The following is a 15,033-nucleotide window of genomic DNA, read 5'->3' as shown; positions in this document are numbered from 1 at the left end:
GAGAGAGAAGAGGGGTGGGGGGGGGGGGGGGGAGAGGGAGAGAGAGAGAGCATATATTGGAAAAGAAAAAGGCTGAGGATGAAGAATAAACTTGTGTTGAAGGCTTTTACTCAATTTTCATGAGTGTGCTAGCCATATCAGCATATGTCTGCAAACATTTGTAGTTTTGTCCAAAAAGTGCTCTGTGTGTGTGTGTGTGTGTGTGTGTGTGTGTGTGTGTGTTTGTGCTCATGTATTTGTGAATGTGTGTGTATGTGAGTGTGTGTGTATGTGTGTGTGCATGCATACATGCATACATGCTTGTGTTCTTGGGGGCATGCAGATGGAATTATCTTTTCTGATATTTGATGTTGAAAGAGTTTCTGAGCATGCTGCAGTGATTTTGTCATAGGTTTTTTTTTATTTAAATTTTTGTTTTACTCTCCAAGGATATTTCTTGGGACATCCACATGGGCCATATAGTCATATTTGAACTTAGGCTTAGAGTGATATAGTTGGATGATTGTGGTCTTTGCTAAGAGACAGACAACATGTCTTGTGTGTATGTCTATCTCTGTGTGTGTGTACAGCTTTTTTCTTTAGATTTCAAAGCAGTTATGGAACATGTGCTTGTAGCTTTAAGAGTACCAGAGAAATGGAGATGTGTGAGTCAGACATGCTGGAAGACGTATACATTTTGAGTATCATGATCATTCGACATTTTGATTCCCCCTTCCCTTTTTCCTCCCCCAGCCTTCCCCACCACCACCACTAGATGCATGGTGTGGTTATGGTCTTGTGTTTTTATACTTGTGACTGTGGTGGAAATGGTTTTTATGAAATAAGTATTTTATGCTTTGACATTGTTAGTAGTGTTTAACTTGTTATCTTATGTGGCAACAAACCCCCCATTTACTTAGGAGACAGAATCTTAATGAATAGACCATGCCTAAACACATTCCATTTTCTCTGAACCACAACAACAGATTCATTTTTATTTTGACTGAGAGATTTTGATCATCTTTGAAATGCATCTGTTGTCTCTTCCTCCCTGACTGTCTTTTTTGTTTTGTTTGTTTGTTTGATGTATTATATGAATTATTGTACATTGGTGTTGATGCCAGACCGATGCTTTTTGGAAAGGATCGCATAGGATGCCCTGACATTTTGGAGGTCAAGTGCAGGTGTGTGCATGTATGTAGACACACACACACACACACACCCACACACACCAATGCTAATATGTGTGTGCATGAACACATGTAGGTTATCTGTCATCTTACCAGTTATGCAGAAGTATTGCATAGGCAGATCTGTTCAAACCGGAACGTTTTTGCCTCCCTTATAACCACGATGTTTCGTTAACACAATTTAAGCACAGAGATCAGTGTATCATGCACCTTACTGACACGGAGCACTGTCACTGAAGGACACAACGGAAAATAGCTGCAAGAAAACAACTCAGTTGTTGTCTTCTTTATCTCTTGTGCTGTTATTATTTGTTTTATCTTTTTCATTGGATTAAAAAAATTTTTTTTTAATCATTTTCATTGAACTTTTATTTGAAAAGCATTTTAAAAATTGGTTTTGCTTGCATTTGAATTTGCTCATTATACCAAGGCGCCAATTTTAGATAGATTCCTGATGCCATTTTCAAGAACCATATTTCTCATTTTCTGTTGCAGCAAACTGGGGACCATGTCATTTTTTAGGTGTGGGGGTGTGAAGGGAGGTAGGGGGGAGTTGGGGGTTCATTTTCTGAAAATTGGTTATGCCATTTGTCCAGTACAAAGGCCAATTGAAATTAATGAAACTATTTATTAGAACAGAAAAAATATGCCATACATAAATTGATAAAATAGATTAACCATCCAATAATGATTCCATCCGTTTGAAGAACAAGAAATCTTGTTGCCATAAAAGCCATAGATTTGTAGTTGAAAGTATCTGGAATCCTTGATGCTGTTTGTTCAAGGGCTTGTGCCATGTGAAATATGAATAAGGTGACCTGTTGACAGCCGACATAAAACTGGTTTTCGTGGTGACAGAGATTTGATTCATAGGTGGAAGAAATTACAGTAGGCCAACTGCTGTGGCACAAAATCCACCGGCAACCTAAATATGGATTTAATTACACATACTTACCCGTGACCCAACTAGTGCAGACTCCGGCAGGGGTCTGACATTCCTGTCCTGTGCAAACTACTATCCGCCTATGCGGAGAAAACGAAACTACGGCTGATAACCTCCCGGAAGTAGGTAACCTCCCCTTTGTCCCACTGGCTAGCGCCCTCTTTTTCCGGCAGAACTGCTGTGGCACAAAATCCACCGGCAACCTAAATATGGAATAGTACAATCACAGTGGCACAGAGACCAGTGTGATCGTGATAATGGACCTACTCCTGTATTGTGTTGTAAAGATGTGTGTGGAATACTTTTAGTACAGTTCAAGGCCAACTGTGTTCTGAGAACATGGTTTTTACAGCGCATAGATAAATGTGTACATATTTCGCAGTTCATAGCTGTAAAGAGTGTGCCTGAACATATTTCTTAGACAGCGAAGTTGTATGTGGTTTTGGAATGTGTTTCTGATCCTGTACAGCTCTTGTGCTGTGTCATTCATGTGTTATTGTTATGCTTCATCTGTGCAAACTCAATCATTTTTAGCATAAATTTCTTCTGAAAGCCTTAAATTGGTAGTTGATATGAAAGATGGAGACACTAGATTACGCTTTCTTGTTTAGTTTGTGTGTGCATGTGCCAGTTTCTGTTGAAGAAAGTAGCATGCATGCCCCATTTTAGTGGGCTGTTTTGAGTTTCTCCATATGTTCTTGTGCTCTGTTTGGTTTTGTGGTATGATTTGAAATGGGGCTGCTCTGGAGGTGTGATGGATCGTGATCTTGTTTTGATACATTCATCTTGCTATGTAAACCACTCTCCTAAGTTAATGCCTCTTGCTCGTGGTGATCCTGCTTGCAGCAGTTGTTTGTGATGGCTCTTCCCTTTTGATAGACTGTGTTAACTTTTGTTTGGGCATTTGAATGTACTGCTTTTAGTTTTACAGTCTGGGGACTAGGGAAGGGTCAGGCTGAGTGGAGTAGTTGGGATATAGAGGGTTTGAGGGGTGGGGTCTGGGGGCAGTAGATGTAAGTGTGAAAGGATAATTTGTGGACCAATGCAGGAAGGGAGACATTAGAGGCCAGCTGAACTGAGTTTCTAATTGTTATATCACGTTTTTTTAATTTTTGAGAGTAAAGAAGAAGACACTGCCTTACCCTATCCTAAACCCTTGGTCCAGTCTCATGGAAGGTATTTTTCTTTTCCTGGTTTGTTGTTTGTGATGGCTCTTCCCTTTTGATAGACTGTGTTAACTTTTGTTTGGGCATTTGAATGTACTGCTTTTAGTTTTACACTATGACTTCTTCTGTAGTGAATCATGTGAACACATCCACAGCTAAGTGTAGAGTGTGTGAACATATCCCTGTGAGCCTGCTACTAGGTCATCAGATTCTGACGTGCCTGTGGTTTGAAATGAACTGACACCATGATGCAAAAAACATCTCATTCAGAAGTTCTGATGAAGGAGAACATTTGCAATGCCACAGAACCTGTGATCATTCCAGGTATATATTTTTCTTGATTTTTCCATAAGCATTTTTTTATGATGTGCAGGAATTCATGTCTTTTTATTTTTTTAATTTGATTAATCATTATTACTGTTTTGTTATACACGGAAGATACATCTGGTCCATTTTATATCCATTTCTGACTGTTCACTCTCTCCTGTTGTCTTTGTTACAACTGTCTTGTGAAAAGCTACCATGTGTGCATATAAGCTATCAGAATAACGGAATCAGCTTATATATATGTGTGTGTATGTGTGTGTTTCTTTAGATTTAGCACAGGGCCTTGCATTGTTTGTATTTATTGTGCATAGTTTCAGGATGTGTGTGTGTGTGTGTGTGTGTGTGTGTGTGTGTGTGTGTGTACTGTAACAAGTAAACAACACTGTTTTGTTATATCCTTTGGCAGAGAGTTGCATTGTTTTTGGTATTTAACATTGTCATGAAAAACAACAACTCTTGTCTGCTTGACAAGTAATAATACTGCATTCTTTGACACTGGTTTGTTTACTTTCCTGGCTGTTCATTTGCATTTTACTTTGATTATGTTGTGTGTAGAGAGAGAGGGAGAGAGAGAGAGAGGGGGGGAATCTTGCAGTGAATGCTCTCTCTCTATGAATTAGAAGCAGTAGCCAGTATCATTTTTGGTGACGATTGTGCTGTCCAGTCTACTTTTATTGGCCTGAATGAACAAAGAGTTAAAGAATCTCAGATTGTTTACAGTTTAATTTGTGTTTTGAGAAATACTGTATATTGTAACAGACTGTAGTGTGTGTGTGTGTGCGTGTGTGCGCGTGAGAGAGAGAGAGAGAGAGAGAGAGAGTGTGTACGTGTGCCTTTTTCTCAGCAAGAGTAAAGCACCAGAATAACAACTTTTTTGTTTTCTCAGTATGGTAGAAACTAAAAAAATTCTCCACAGTGAAAATAGCGCAAGGGGGAAAGCATTCATTGGTGATCACAATTTCAACAGTATTTTTGAATGTTTGAAGAATGATATATTTTTAAAACTGTCTTTTATAGCTTTTGTATTGTACATTAGTAAACCACAGTAAAAGCAAATTTTTAAGAGAAAAAAAGTATTTGCAGATATTTTGAATCAAAGCAGGTAGAGATCATATCAATCATCGTAATTGGTGTTATGAGTTATTTGGCCAAAGTTTGAATCTCTGGCCACATGTAGATAGATGAAAAAAGGGGGTGGGGGCAGGGGTGGATGGGTGAAGTATATATGCAAAACTTTTTTGTTTTCATTTCTTGTGCCTGTTTTCATTTATTTGACCCATACTAAACTGCTTTATAACATAATGCACATTTATCTTTTATGATTGTTGATGCTTCGGTGTCTGTTGATTTTAATTGATAGTCATGTGAATGCTTTATTCAAGCGAGAACTAGTTAGCTACACCAGATGCCAAATGTTATGAACATGATACATTCACAAGAACTGTCTTGGAAAAAAAACAAAAAAACCCCCATCCCAAACAAAGAAAAACAAACACAAAAACCAAGACTTGGCAAAACAATAAAGAACGAACAACTGGCAATTGTATAAAGGAATTTCATGATAGACCTGCTTGTTGTGGTGTGTGTATACCAGCATTTGATAGACAATAGTCAGACTTTGTGGGTTTTTTTCTCTCTTCTCCTCTGTCAGTTTATGGTAAGTGGTTTACAAGTCCATGGGCTTTTTGATTTTTAATACTGATATATATTTAGTTCTTTTTGTGTGTTTTTTGTTGTGCTTTTTGAAAGTTTTCACCCTAACAGTATGTGAACATGAAAAACAGGAAAAACACGACATCCACTGTTCTTTTTTCAAGCTTTTTTTACAAAAATATAAATTAGATCAGCTTATTTGTTTTGGTTGTTGGTGGTTTTTTATGCCTTTTTCTGAATGAGGGGTATATGGCAGTTGTAATTGTATCTTCTTTTTTATTGTATTGCTAGCATGTATGCTAACAAGCATAGATTTTCAGCTTCCTCAGCTAGCATAAAAATCAACCGGTCATGAATGGAAACACAACATAAAAAAATAATGCCTGGTTTCTGGTCTTTGTTGATATTTTCATGATCTTTGTAACAAGATTTGGACCCATCTAAACCAGGTTGTGTGGCCTGAATGTCTTAGTTTCGTGTCCAAAACAAGAAATTAGAAAAAAACATAGTGGTAATACGAGTGAAAAGATGCAGTTCGCTTTTGAAAAATAACGTGAAAAGACTCAGGAACAAGAAAAAGAAGTTGTCAATAACAAGTATGTGTGTGTGTGTGTGATGCGGTGTGGTGTGGGTGTGGTGAGTGGGTATATGTGTGTATGTATGTGCGTGTGTGTGTGTGTGTGTGTGTGTGTGTGTGTGTGTGTGTGTGTGTGTGGCAGAACTGCTGGATCTCAGTCAGTATTGGGTCTGTTGGCTCTTCCATTCGTTGCTGTCTGTGGAAGGAAGATCCTGAGTAGGACATTGTGCAGTGAAGTTTTACACCGAGATCACCTCAGCTGATTTGTTGATAACAGACCATGTATGTAGCTTTGTCATGGAGAAGATTTGTACTTTCCATAATTTCTGAATACTTTTGATTTTATTTCTGAAGTTGATCTGATAACATATGGATAAAATGTTTTTATTTTTCCTCCGTTGTTTAATGAGAAAATCTGCATGTAACAGTGGAAAATCTGCAAAATGACAAGTTCCTGCATCATAATCAGTTCTGGGAGGTTAAATCATTAGATGTAGAGTGGTCAGTTAATATCACTTATCAGTAGTTTGTCAGTGACTGAAGAGAGAGTGGAAACTGTCGGCATCAATCTCTTCAGACAAAGGGTGTGTTTGCTCTTGCAAGTGTTGAGACATTTGGGGCTGTATGTGTTTGGATGCGTCACTCTTTCACAGCTTAACCAGTCCCTTTACCCCTCCTCCTATCCCAGTAACAGAGAAACAGTACTGAACTGTAACCTTCATTTCGTTCACTGCTGTTTTCATCCCTACCTCTCCCCCTATCCTTCGAAGAGAGAAACAGTACTGAACTGTAACCTACATTTCGTTCACTGCTGTTTTCATCCCTACCTCTCCCCCTAGAAAACAGTACTGAACTGTAACCTACATTTCGTTCACTGCTGTTTTCATCCCTACCTCTCCCCCTATCCATCTAAGAGAGAAACAGTACTGAACTGTAACCTACATCTCGTTCACTGCTGTTTTTCATCCCTACCTCTCCCCCTATCCCTCTAAGAGAGAAACAGTACTGAACTGTAACCTACATCTCGTTCACTGCTGTTTTCATCCCTACCTCTCCCACCCACCCCTCTCCACCTGTCTGTCCATCTAACAGAGATACAGTTCTGAACTGTTACCTACAACAGTTTTGGTGGGGTAGTGGGTGGGTGGGTAATGGTTGTAGGCACAGAGACATAATAATGGCTAGCAATGGGTTCCAAGATGGAACCATCAGGAATGCGTGGCTGTGTTTGTGTACAGTGCTGGTCAGATGCATTCCTTGACTGGTCTCTTTCAGTCCACTGACAGGGATAGAGAAGGGCCACATTCCTTACCGTACTTTCTCTCCTTCCCCTGCTTTGTTTCAGAAAGAAGAAAACCCACAGTCTTTTCATTGGTACTGCTTGTAAGTCTGTCCCACAGTCAATACTGTATCTGGAAAAAAATGATTAATTTTTGTTAGTTCTAACTTGTTATTGTATCTGTTGCATCATTTCCCGTTATGTCATTTCTTTCCTCTCCCCTCTCTGCTGTTTTTTTCATTTTCCATTTCTGTCCATATCTCAGCTTTCTGGACTTCAGTTCTTTTTCATCCCCATGACCACATGAAACGGTTCAAGTACATTCTTTTCGGAAGGAATTATTCTGTTATTATTATTGATTATAAAGTGTTGAATTTTGATGGTACTGTCTGTGCTGGGGGTGTGGCTGAGTGGGGAAGGGGGCAGGCACCACTACTGCACCTCACTCTGACTCAGGTACCTCCTCCCCCTCCACCCCACTCCAACCACCCTGTCTGAATTCCAGTTGTTTTCCATACTCTGTGTGTGTGTGTGTGTATGAGTGCGCGCGTGCATGCATGCATGGATGTGTGTGTGTGTCTTGGCCTGTTTGTAGATTCTGATGATGTGTCATTTTGTTTTTCGCCTCTCCCATCTGCGGATCTTTTCCATGTCTTATTTTGTCACTGTGTGGGTGGGTAGGGGAGGGGTTGGGTTGGGTGTTCAGGTATCAGCACTGTATTTTATTATTGTTATTATTATTATTATTATATTTTTTTTTTCAAAATCTGTTGAAGTGTGTGGACAGGGCAGTGATGATTGCCTCTCTCTTGTTACCTGTTTTATTGTTGGTGTTCTTTTCCCCATCCCTTTTACCTGTCTTGAACATGGTATTGATCATGGGATATGATTTTGAATTTTAAAAGAAGGGAGGTAGGAGAGAGAGTTTGTGTGTGCACAATGCAATGAAGACCACAAATCTTTCTTTTTCTTTTTTTTTTCTTGTTCGTTTCTTCTCTTTATTTTCTTCTGTTGAAGTCCACAGTGCTGCTAAAAACTTTTTATTATTATTCTTTTTAAGGGAAGAACTTCTGTGTGTATATTTTTGTCATGTTTCATGCTTCATTGGCTACGATTTTTAGCTGTCATTGATCACCTCATTTGTATGCAGTTTGCATGTTGATCCAGGCATATTTTTATTTTATGCTTTTTATATGGATTATTTGGCAGTGTTGTGATGTGACGGTACATATCATTAGCAATCTGAATGTTTGGGTAATGACAGCATTGCACATTGATCTCGCTTTTTTTTTTTTTTTCCAAAGAAAGATTATAACAAATACACAAATATGCTTTAAAAAAAAAAATCTTATCCTTAATTTCTAAAATTATAGATATTTGTGTGTCACCTCAGTATCTTATCCAGATAGCTTACAAGATGAGAAACTTGCATTTTACATCTGTTATATCTTCTTTTTTAAACCTACTTTTTGCACTTAATCTTCTTTTTTTTTTTGACCCAAATAAAAATGTGGATGTAACAGTTAACAGTCTAGTCTCTTTTTGTCTGCCCTTTGTTTTGTCAACAAAGATGTTTATTTTTCCAGCTGCTGTTGTAATGGCATCCTTTCATGGCCACTGTCTAACTTATGATGTTTAGAGCTTGAAGTTCATGGTTAAACACTGGATTCCGCATTTTAACAAAGACTGGAGTCAGATGTGGACAAAAGATTTATTGCACCAAGTTGTTGAATGCACATTTTCAGTGTAAAGCATAGGGTGTAGTTATGAAACCACTAGCACAGAAGAATGAGGTAAAAAAAAACCCTCAAAATTTGTTCATGCTGTCATGGTTATTGTTCAGTTTCCTCTAGAAATGCTGCTGTTCTTTTTTGTTTTGTTTTGTTTTCTTTGTTTGTTTAAAAGCAGGAAAAATATTACTGCATAACTTGGTTATCATTTTGTATGATCATATATCTGGTGAACAGTGTGTGCTTGTGGTGGTTTTCAGTGGTTGTATGAAGTTTTTTGTTTTTATGCTCCAGTAGTGACAGAGTTTGGTTTGCATGTGGGAGAAGAGAAGTGTTTAAAAAAAAAGATAGTGGGTCCATTTTCTGTCAGCAACAATGGAATAACTGTTGTTTATTTTCTTTTTCCCTTTTTTGTTGTTGTTTGTTTGCTCCAGCATTGTAATTTAGAAGACTTTACATTTTTTAATGACTTCAATGCAGACTTAAAATATCCAGTGAACGAACAGTATTTTGGCAAGGATAATGCTTTTTTTTTTTCTTCTTTCTTTTCCAATCACTGTTGAAATGACTGCCCTTGCCGCCACAGTCATTTTACTGCACTGGTGCTACAACAATATAATGTGCTACTTCCACAATTATGCGTTTTACAATATGAGTGAGGGCATTGATGTGGGCAGTGATGGTGTGAGCGACTGCTGCCTTGCTGTGGTCTGAATGTTTTTTGTGGTTTTGTTTTCAGTTTCAAGGAGGTGGCAAAGCATGCTTGAAAATGAAAAAAAGCCCACAACCCCCTCACCTCCCCCCCAATCCCCCCCAAAAAAAACACCCCAACAACAAAAGATAGCAAACAGTCTGACTGATAAAGGGTTACATCTTGATTTCACCAGGTCACATCTGCTGGGTACTGAGTAATTTGTGGAATGTGAAAAGATGAGCGCAATATTTTGAAAGTGCAGTTTCTCAGGACAGAGATTGTGTGTGTGTGTGTGTGTGCATTATGCACGTTTATGTACTTTTTTTGTGCGCATCTTTTTTCTTTCTTTCTGTTGTTTTGGTCTCCAGTTTCTTGGTGAATGTTTGAGAGAGAGAGAGAGAGAGAGAGAGAGAGAGAGAGAGAACTCAGAACATTTTTATTCAAGGATTAAGGTTTTAGGCAGGGAGAGAGAGAGATATATACATGTATTAGTGACATACTGTTTACCACTAGGCATGGATGGACAGCATTATGTAGGGTATTTTTCTTGGACATTCCGTTTTGCAGCATTTCTTATCATTCCAGCTTGGTTTTTGATAACTTTTGTATAAAGTAGGAGCAGTTACATCAACAAATAAAAGTCACAATTAGACATTTGTTTCTCTCCCACTCTCTGCTTTTTCCTCCTTCAACATTTCTGTCTCTTTTGTCTTTGTCTTCCCTCCCATTCACTGGAAGCCCTGGAACACAAATGTCTGTATATGTGCTTATGTCTTTCCATGTTGCACAAATGCATTTTAGAAATGAAGCAAGTTCATCAGTTCTTGGTCATTGATTGTCCATAAGAAAGTGGTTAATGTAAAGAATAGTTTTGTTTGGTTTTTGTGCTTGCTTGCTTTGGTTTATAGGTCGGAATTAGTGCATCAGATTGTTAAAGATGGTTTCACTGCAAGACAGAGTGTCTTTTTCCTCTCATAATAGTTTGTAAACTTTCCAGTACAGTTCAGGTCTTTGCTTTTGGTATGCACAAAAATGCCCACATATTTCACATTCCAGTGTAAGTGTCTTTGTGTGTGCTGACATGTATTAACACTTTAGCCAGTATCTGAGTTTGATTTTATTTCTGCGCTAACATCGCTAAGCAAATGAAGTCTGCAAATATATCATTTATTCTTTAAAATTTTTAAAATTTTTTTTATACAGCTTAATGAACAAATATTTTTTTTTTATAAAACATGATTTACTTTAGATAAAATACTGCTTTTACCTTTACTTCAGAATAACATGACATTAAATTAGAAGAATGTTAGCTTACAGTTAAAGGTCAGTGCATCCATTTTTCTTTTGCCATTGTTAATTTGCATGTAGAATATCCAAAGCAGCACATATGACATGTGTGCACGCACACGCGCCCATGTGTGTTCGTGTGTGCGTGTGTGTGTGTTTGTGTGTGTGTGTGTGTGTGTGTGTGTGTGTGTGTGTGTGTGTGTGTTGATTTTAGCAAATCAAGTATCATAAACAGATTGAAGATTAGAGTGCTTAGTAAAAAGAAACCAAAAAAAAAAAAAAACCCCAAAAACCCCAAACAAAGAAACAAACAAAAACAACAAAATAATAACAACATTTAAAAAGAACTCTCTGTTTTTCCTAAGCAATTGGAAATTTAGGATACTTTCGCATGCTCAGTGTGATCTTTCTGTTAAATGGAGAATATATGTGCACATGTTTGTGCAGTGGAGGGAAATACATTCTGTTTTAAATCACATTAAAGGGTACAGCTGGGTAAGACTCACAGTGCAATGAGAGAGAGTGAAAAAAAGAAAAAAGAAAAAAAGAACAAGATGTGGAACTATTGGGGGATGTATGTAGTGTGTGTAAACCTTGTGTTTGATTAATGTGTTGTCAGCACCTCCACTGTTGTTCTTGTAATCTGCCATTTCAGATGTATCACCTTCACAACTAAATGTTGATTCTGTTTTGCTTCTATTCAGTACAACCTCTTTTCACACACACACACACACACACAATAATATATATCCTGTTCAGTTCTGTAATAAATGTATCTTGGGTCTTTGGTTATCTTTTTGTTGTTGTTGTTGTCTAACTTTCTTACTTTCAACACTTAATTTGCGAAATGTGTACTTTCTTATTTTCAGGCAACATATTTATATAATTAAGTAACATTGGGTGCTTTGTGTCACAAAGGTTGAGATAATAAATGCTGTTTCTATTACTACACTTGTTGCTTGAATTTTTTTCTATACTCTCTCTCTCTCTCTCTCTGTGTGTGTGTGTGTGTGTGTGTGTGTGTGTGTAAATGCTCTTTCAGTTACTCCTTTTGTGTGTTGTCTTTTTTCTTTTCCTTCTCTCTCTCTCTCTCTCTCTCTCTGTGTTATCTTGCCCCTTCACCCACGCCCCCACACATACACCCATCTCCATCCCTTCTGCCCCTCTGTGGTTTGTGATGTACCTGTATTAAGCTGGTGATGTGAACCGTCTCACACACACACACGATGTATTTCTGGGGTCTGCTCCCCCCCCACTCTCTACCCCTCTTCACAAACATACACATTTACACAGACAAGTCTGTACACAAATACACACACACACACACACACAATCATATGCACACATAGACATACACACACACGTACACATATGCTCACATATTCTTATAGATCATACATATACACACTCCACACTGTATGCGCACATATGCATTTGAACTTGCACACACAATGACACACTCTCTCTTTTACACACATGCACACACAGTGCGTGCAAGAGCACATTCTGCCACTTCTCCAGTTCAGGGCTTGTATGCATTTATGTGTAGTGCTGGGCCTGTGTACATTTATTTCTGCTTTCATATCTGATTTCTATAAGACTGCATATTTGCTGCATATCTGTTGTGCATGTGTGTGTGTGTGTGTGTGTGTGTGTGTGTGTTATCTTTTCTATTTATTTCATTTAATATATGTATCTATTTATTTTATTTCATTTATGTAATTCTCTGTTTACTATTTTGAATCAGTAAGTCATTCATTTAATTACTTATTCATTTTCCCTTTAATTTCTTAGCAGTTTATCTAATTATGTTATCTTATTCATTTTTCCCTGAAGGCCTAAGCACATTGGGTTAGCTTGCTAGTCAGGAATCTGCCTAGTGGATGTGGTGTAGCGATTATGGATTTATCCAAATGCAGCGAATTCTCCTTGAGTGACTGATCTGAGCTGAACTACAATTCACATCAAATGGAAAAAACGGAAAAGCAAACTGCTAAACCATCTTTTCTCTCCTGTTCTATTTTCTCTCTTTTCCATTCTCTTATGCAACAATCGTTGTCATGAGGTAACTGATGTCTAGATTAGCGAGTATTGGTGTGTGTGTGTGTGTGTGTGTGTGTGTGTGTGTGTGTGTGTGTGTGTGTGTGTGTGTGTATGTGTGTGTGTGTGTGCGCGCGCGCGCGTGCGTCTTTCCTCCCACAGTTTGAAGAAATAGAAGGATGCGGCAACTCTTTAAAGGGAGGCCAAGATTGATTGTTTTGGCGTCAGCAGGACTGTCTCGTTATTCCCCCTTTAAAATTTTCTCACGGGAGTAATCTTCCAGACGTGAGGAAGGAAAATGATTATTGTGATTTGAGGACAAATTGCTGGTTGAAACAAGTCACATAATTCCAGCACCCCCCCCCCCCCTACGCCCCTTCCTCTGTTCTCTCTCATTCTGTTTTCCTTCTGACCCATTTTGAATATTTCTGTCTCTCTCGTTCTGTGACTCTGTATCTTGTTCCCGTTTCTTTCTTTCTTTCTGTCTGCCTGTATCTGTCTCTCTCTCTCTGTGTCTCTCTCCATCTCTGTCGGTGTCTGTCTCTCTCTGTCTCTATCTCTGTGTGTCTGTCTCTCTCTGTCTGTATGTCTATGTGTGTGTGTGTGTGTGTGTGTGTGTGTGTGTGTGTGTGTGTGTGTGTCTCCACATGTGACGACAGGTGGACAGGTGTTAGTGTTCTTCAGCCACGGACTTGGCGCGAACGTGAGCATCAAAAAGTAAGCACGCAGTTTTCAGATATAGATTTATGTTTGTATGTATTTGTACTGGATCCTGGTAATGAACAAAATATTAAAGCGACAAAAACAAAATAGACCAAAACTGAATGATTGAAGACAAGCCGGCACAATAATGCAATAGATAGATAGGTGGATAGATAGATAGATAAACAAATAAATAGATGAACAGATAAATGTGTATACATAACTTGTGGTGTAAAAGCGGTCATTGTATATGGCCTCGTTGCTACTTTCGAGTTCATGCCTTTTAAAGAGAGAGAGGGAGAGAGAGAGAGAGAGAGAGAGAGAGAGAGATTTTGTGCTGAATCATTCAACTATTTCAGGCAGGAGAATCAGTGCTGAAGTTATGTTTGCCGACAAGGACATTGTCTCGCGTTTTAAATTATCATTATTAGAATGATTTTATTCTATTTTTGACTCACTTGTGTAAACAAAGTGAGTCTATGTTTTAACCCGGTGTTTGGTTGTGTGTCTGTGGTAAACTTTAACATTGCCATTTTCTCTGCAAATACTTTGTCAGTTGACACCAAATTTGGCATAAAAATAGGAAAAATTCAGTTCTTTCCAGTCATCTTGTTTTAAACAATATTGCACATCTGGGATGGACACAAAAAGAAAAGAAAAAAAAAGAAGCCAAATTATTTGCAAACTGAATTTACTGTTATATTTATATATATTTTTTTTCAAATTCTCTAAACTTGGCACTTTGATCTGATATTCTGACACAACAACAAGAGCAGTCATTTTTATCATTTTTTGTTCAAACAGGAACTTCTTTTGCTAAGCATGGAAGTTATATTTCTGGTGCATGTCTTTGCTGCAGATAGTAAAAAAGGGAAATTAATCTGTACTTAATGCTAGGGGGGGGGGGGGGGGGGTTAATTTGCTTTAAACTGATCTTTCTCATCTTAAACATTACATTTTGAAATTATACTCAATACATAAAAAGCTTGTGTGTTTTACTCTCAGAGTACCAGACTTTCACTATGTTCATTCGCCCGAACGCAGTGACGCCTCCTTGAGCTACTGAAACTGAAACTGAAACTGGTACGTCACAATTCTTAAGTTTTGATAATTAAAAAAATCCAACAAACCCACTAGCAGTTACTGGAGAGATACGTCGTTGCTATTTGAGAAAACTGAGTGCTATCGAACGGGGAAAACAACCAACCAACCAAACAAAGGGGAATAGCTATGTTGCTTGTAATCTGAGGAATATGCGTGTTTGCCTCCCTTCGTTTAGTCTTCCCACAGACGGGCAATTGCAAATGATCGTAACTTATTGTATTGTGTTGGATTTTATTTTCACAACAAATTAATATGTGTGTGAAATTTGAGGTCCTCTCACGCAATGCTACACCACCTGTCCTATTTCTTTTCCTCCCACTTTTCGCCCTGTCTACGAGCGTGTTTGTATTTGTATATATCTC

General features: G+C 38.2%; 1 long non-coding RNA gene across 1 annotated transcript; it reads right to left on the bottom strand.

Annotated features, from left to right (window-relative positions):
- Positions 1-35: 35 nt before the first annotated feature.
- Positions 36-11,765, bottom strand: LOC143300616 (uncharacterized). Its single transcript, XR_013057674.1, has 3 exons — positions 6,729-11,765; positions 2,316-6,662; positions 36-2,094 (listed from the first exon to the last, which is right to left on the bottom strand). It is a non-coding gene; the product is annotated as an uncharacterized LOC143300616 (long non-coding RNA).
- Positions 11,766-15,033: the final 3,268 nt, after the last annotated feature.

This window comes from Babylonia areolata, chromosome 2, assembly GCF_041734735.1.
Source record: "Babylonia areolata isolate BAREFJ2019XMU chromosome 2, ASM4173473v1, whole genome shotgun sequence".
In the NCBI taxonomy this organism is placed as follows: Eukaryota; Metazoa; Mollusca; class Gastropoda; order Neogastropoda; family Buccinidae; genus Babylonia; species Babylonia areolata.
This window is presented reverse-complemented; position numbering and strand designations above follow the sequence as displayed.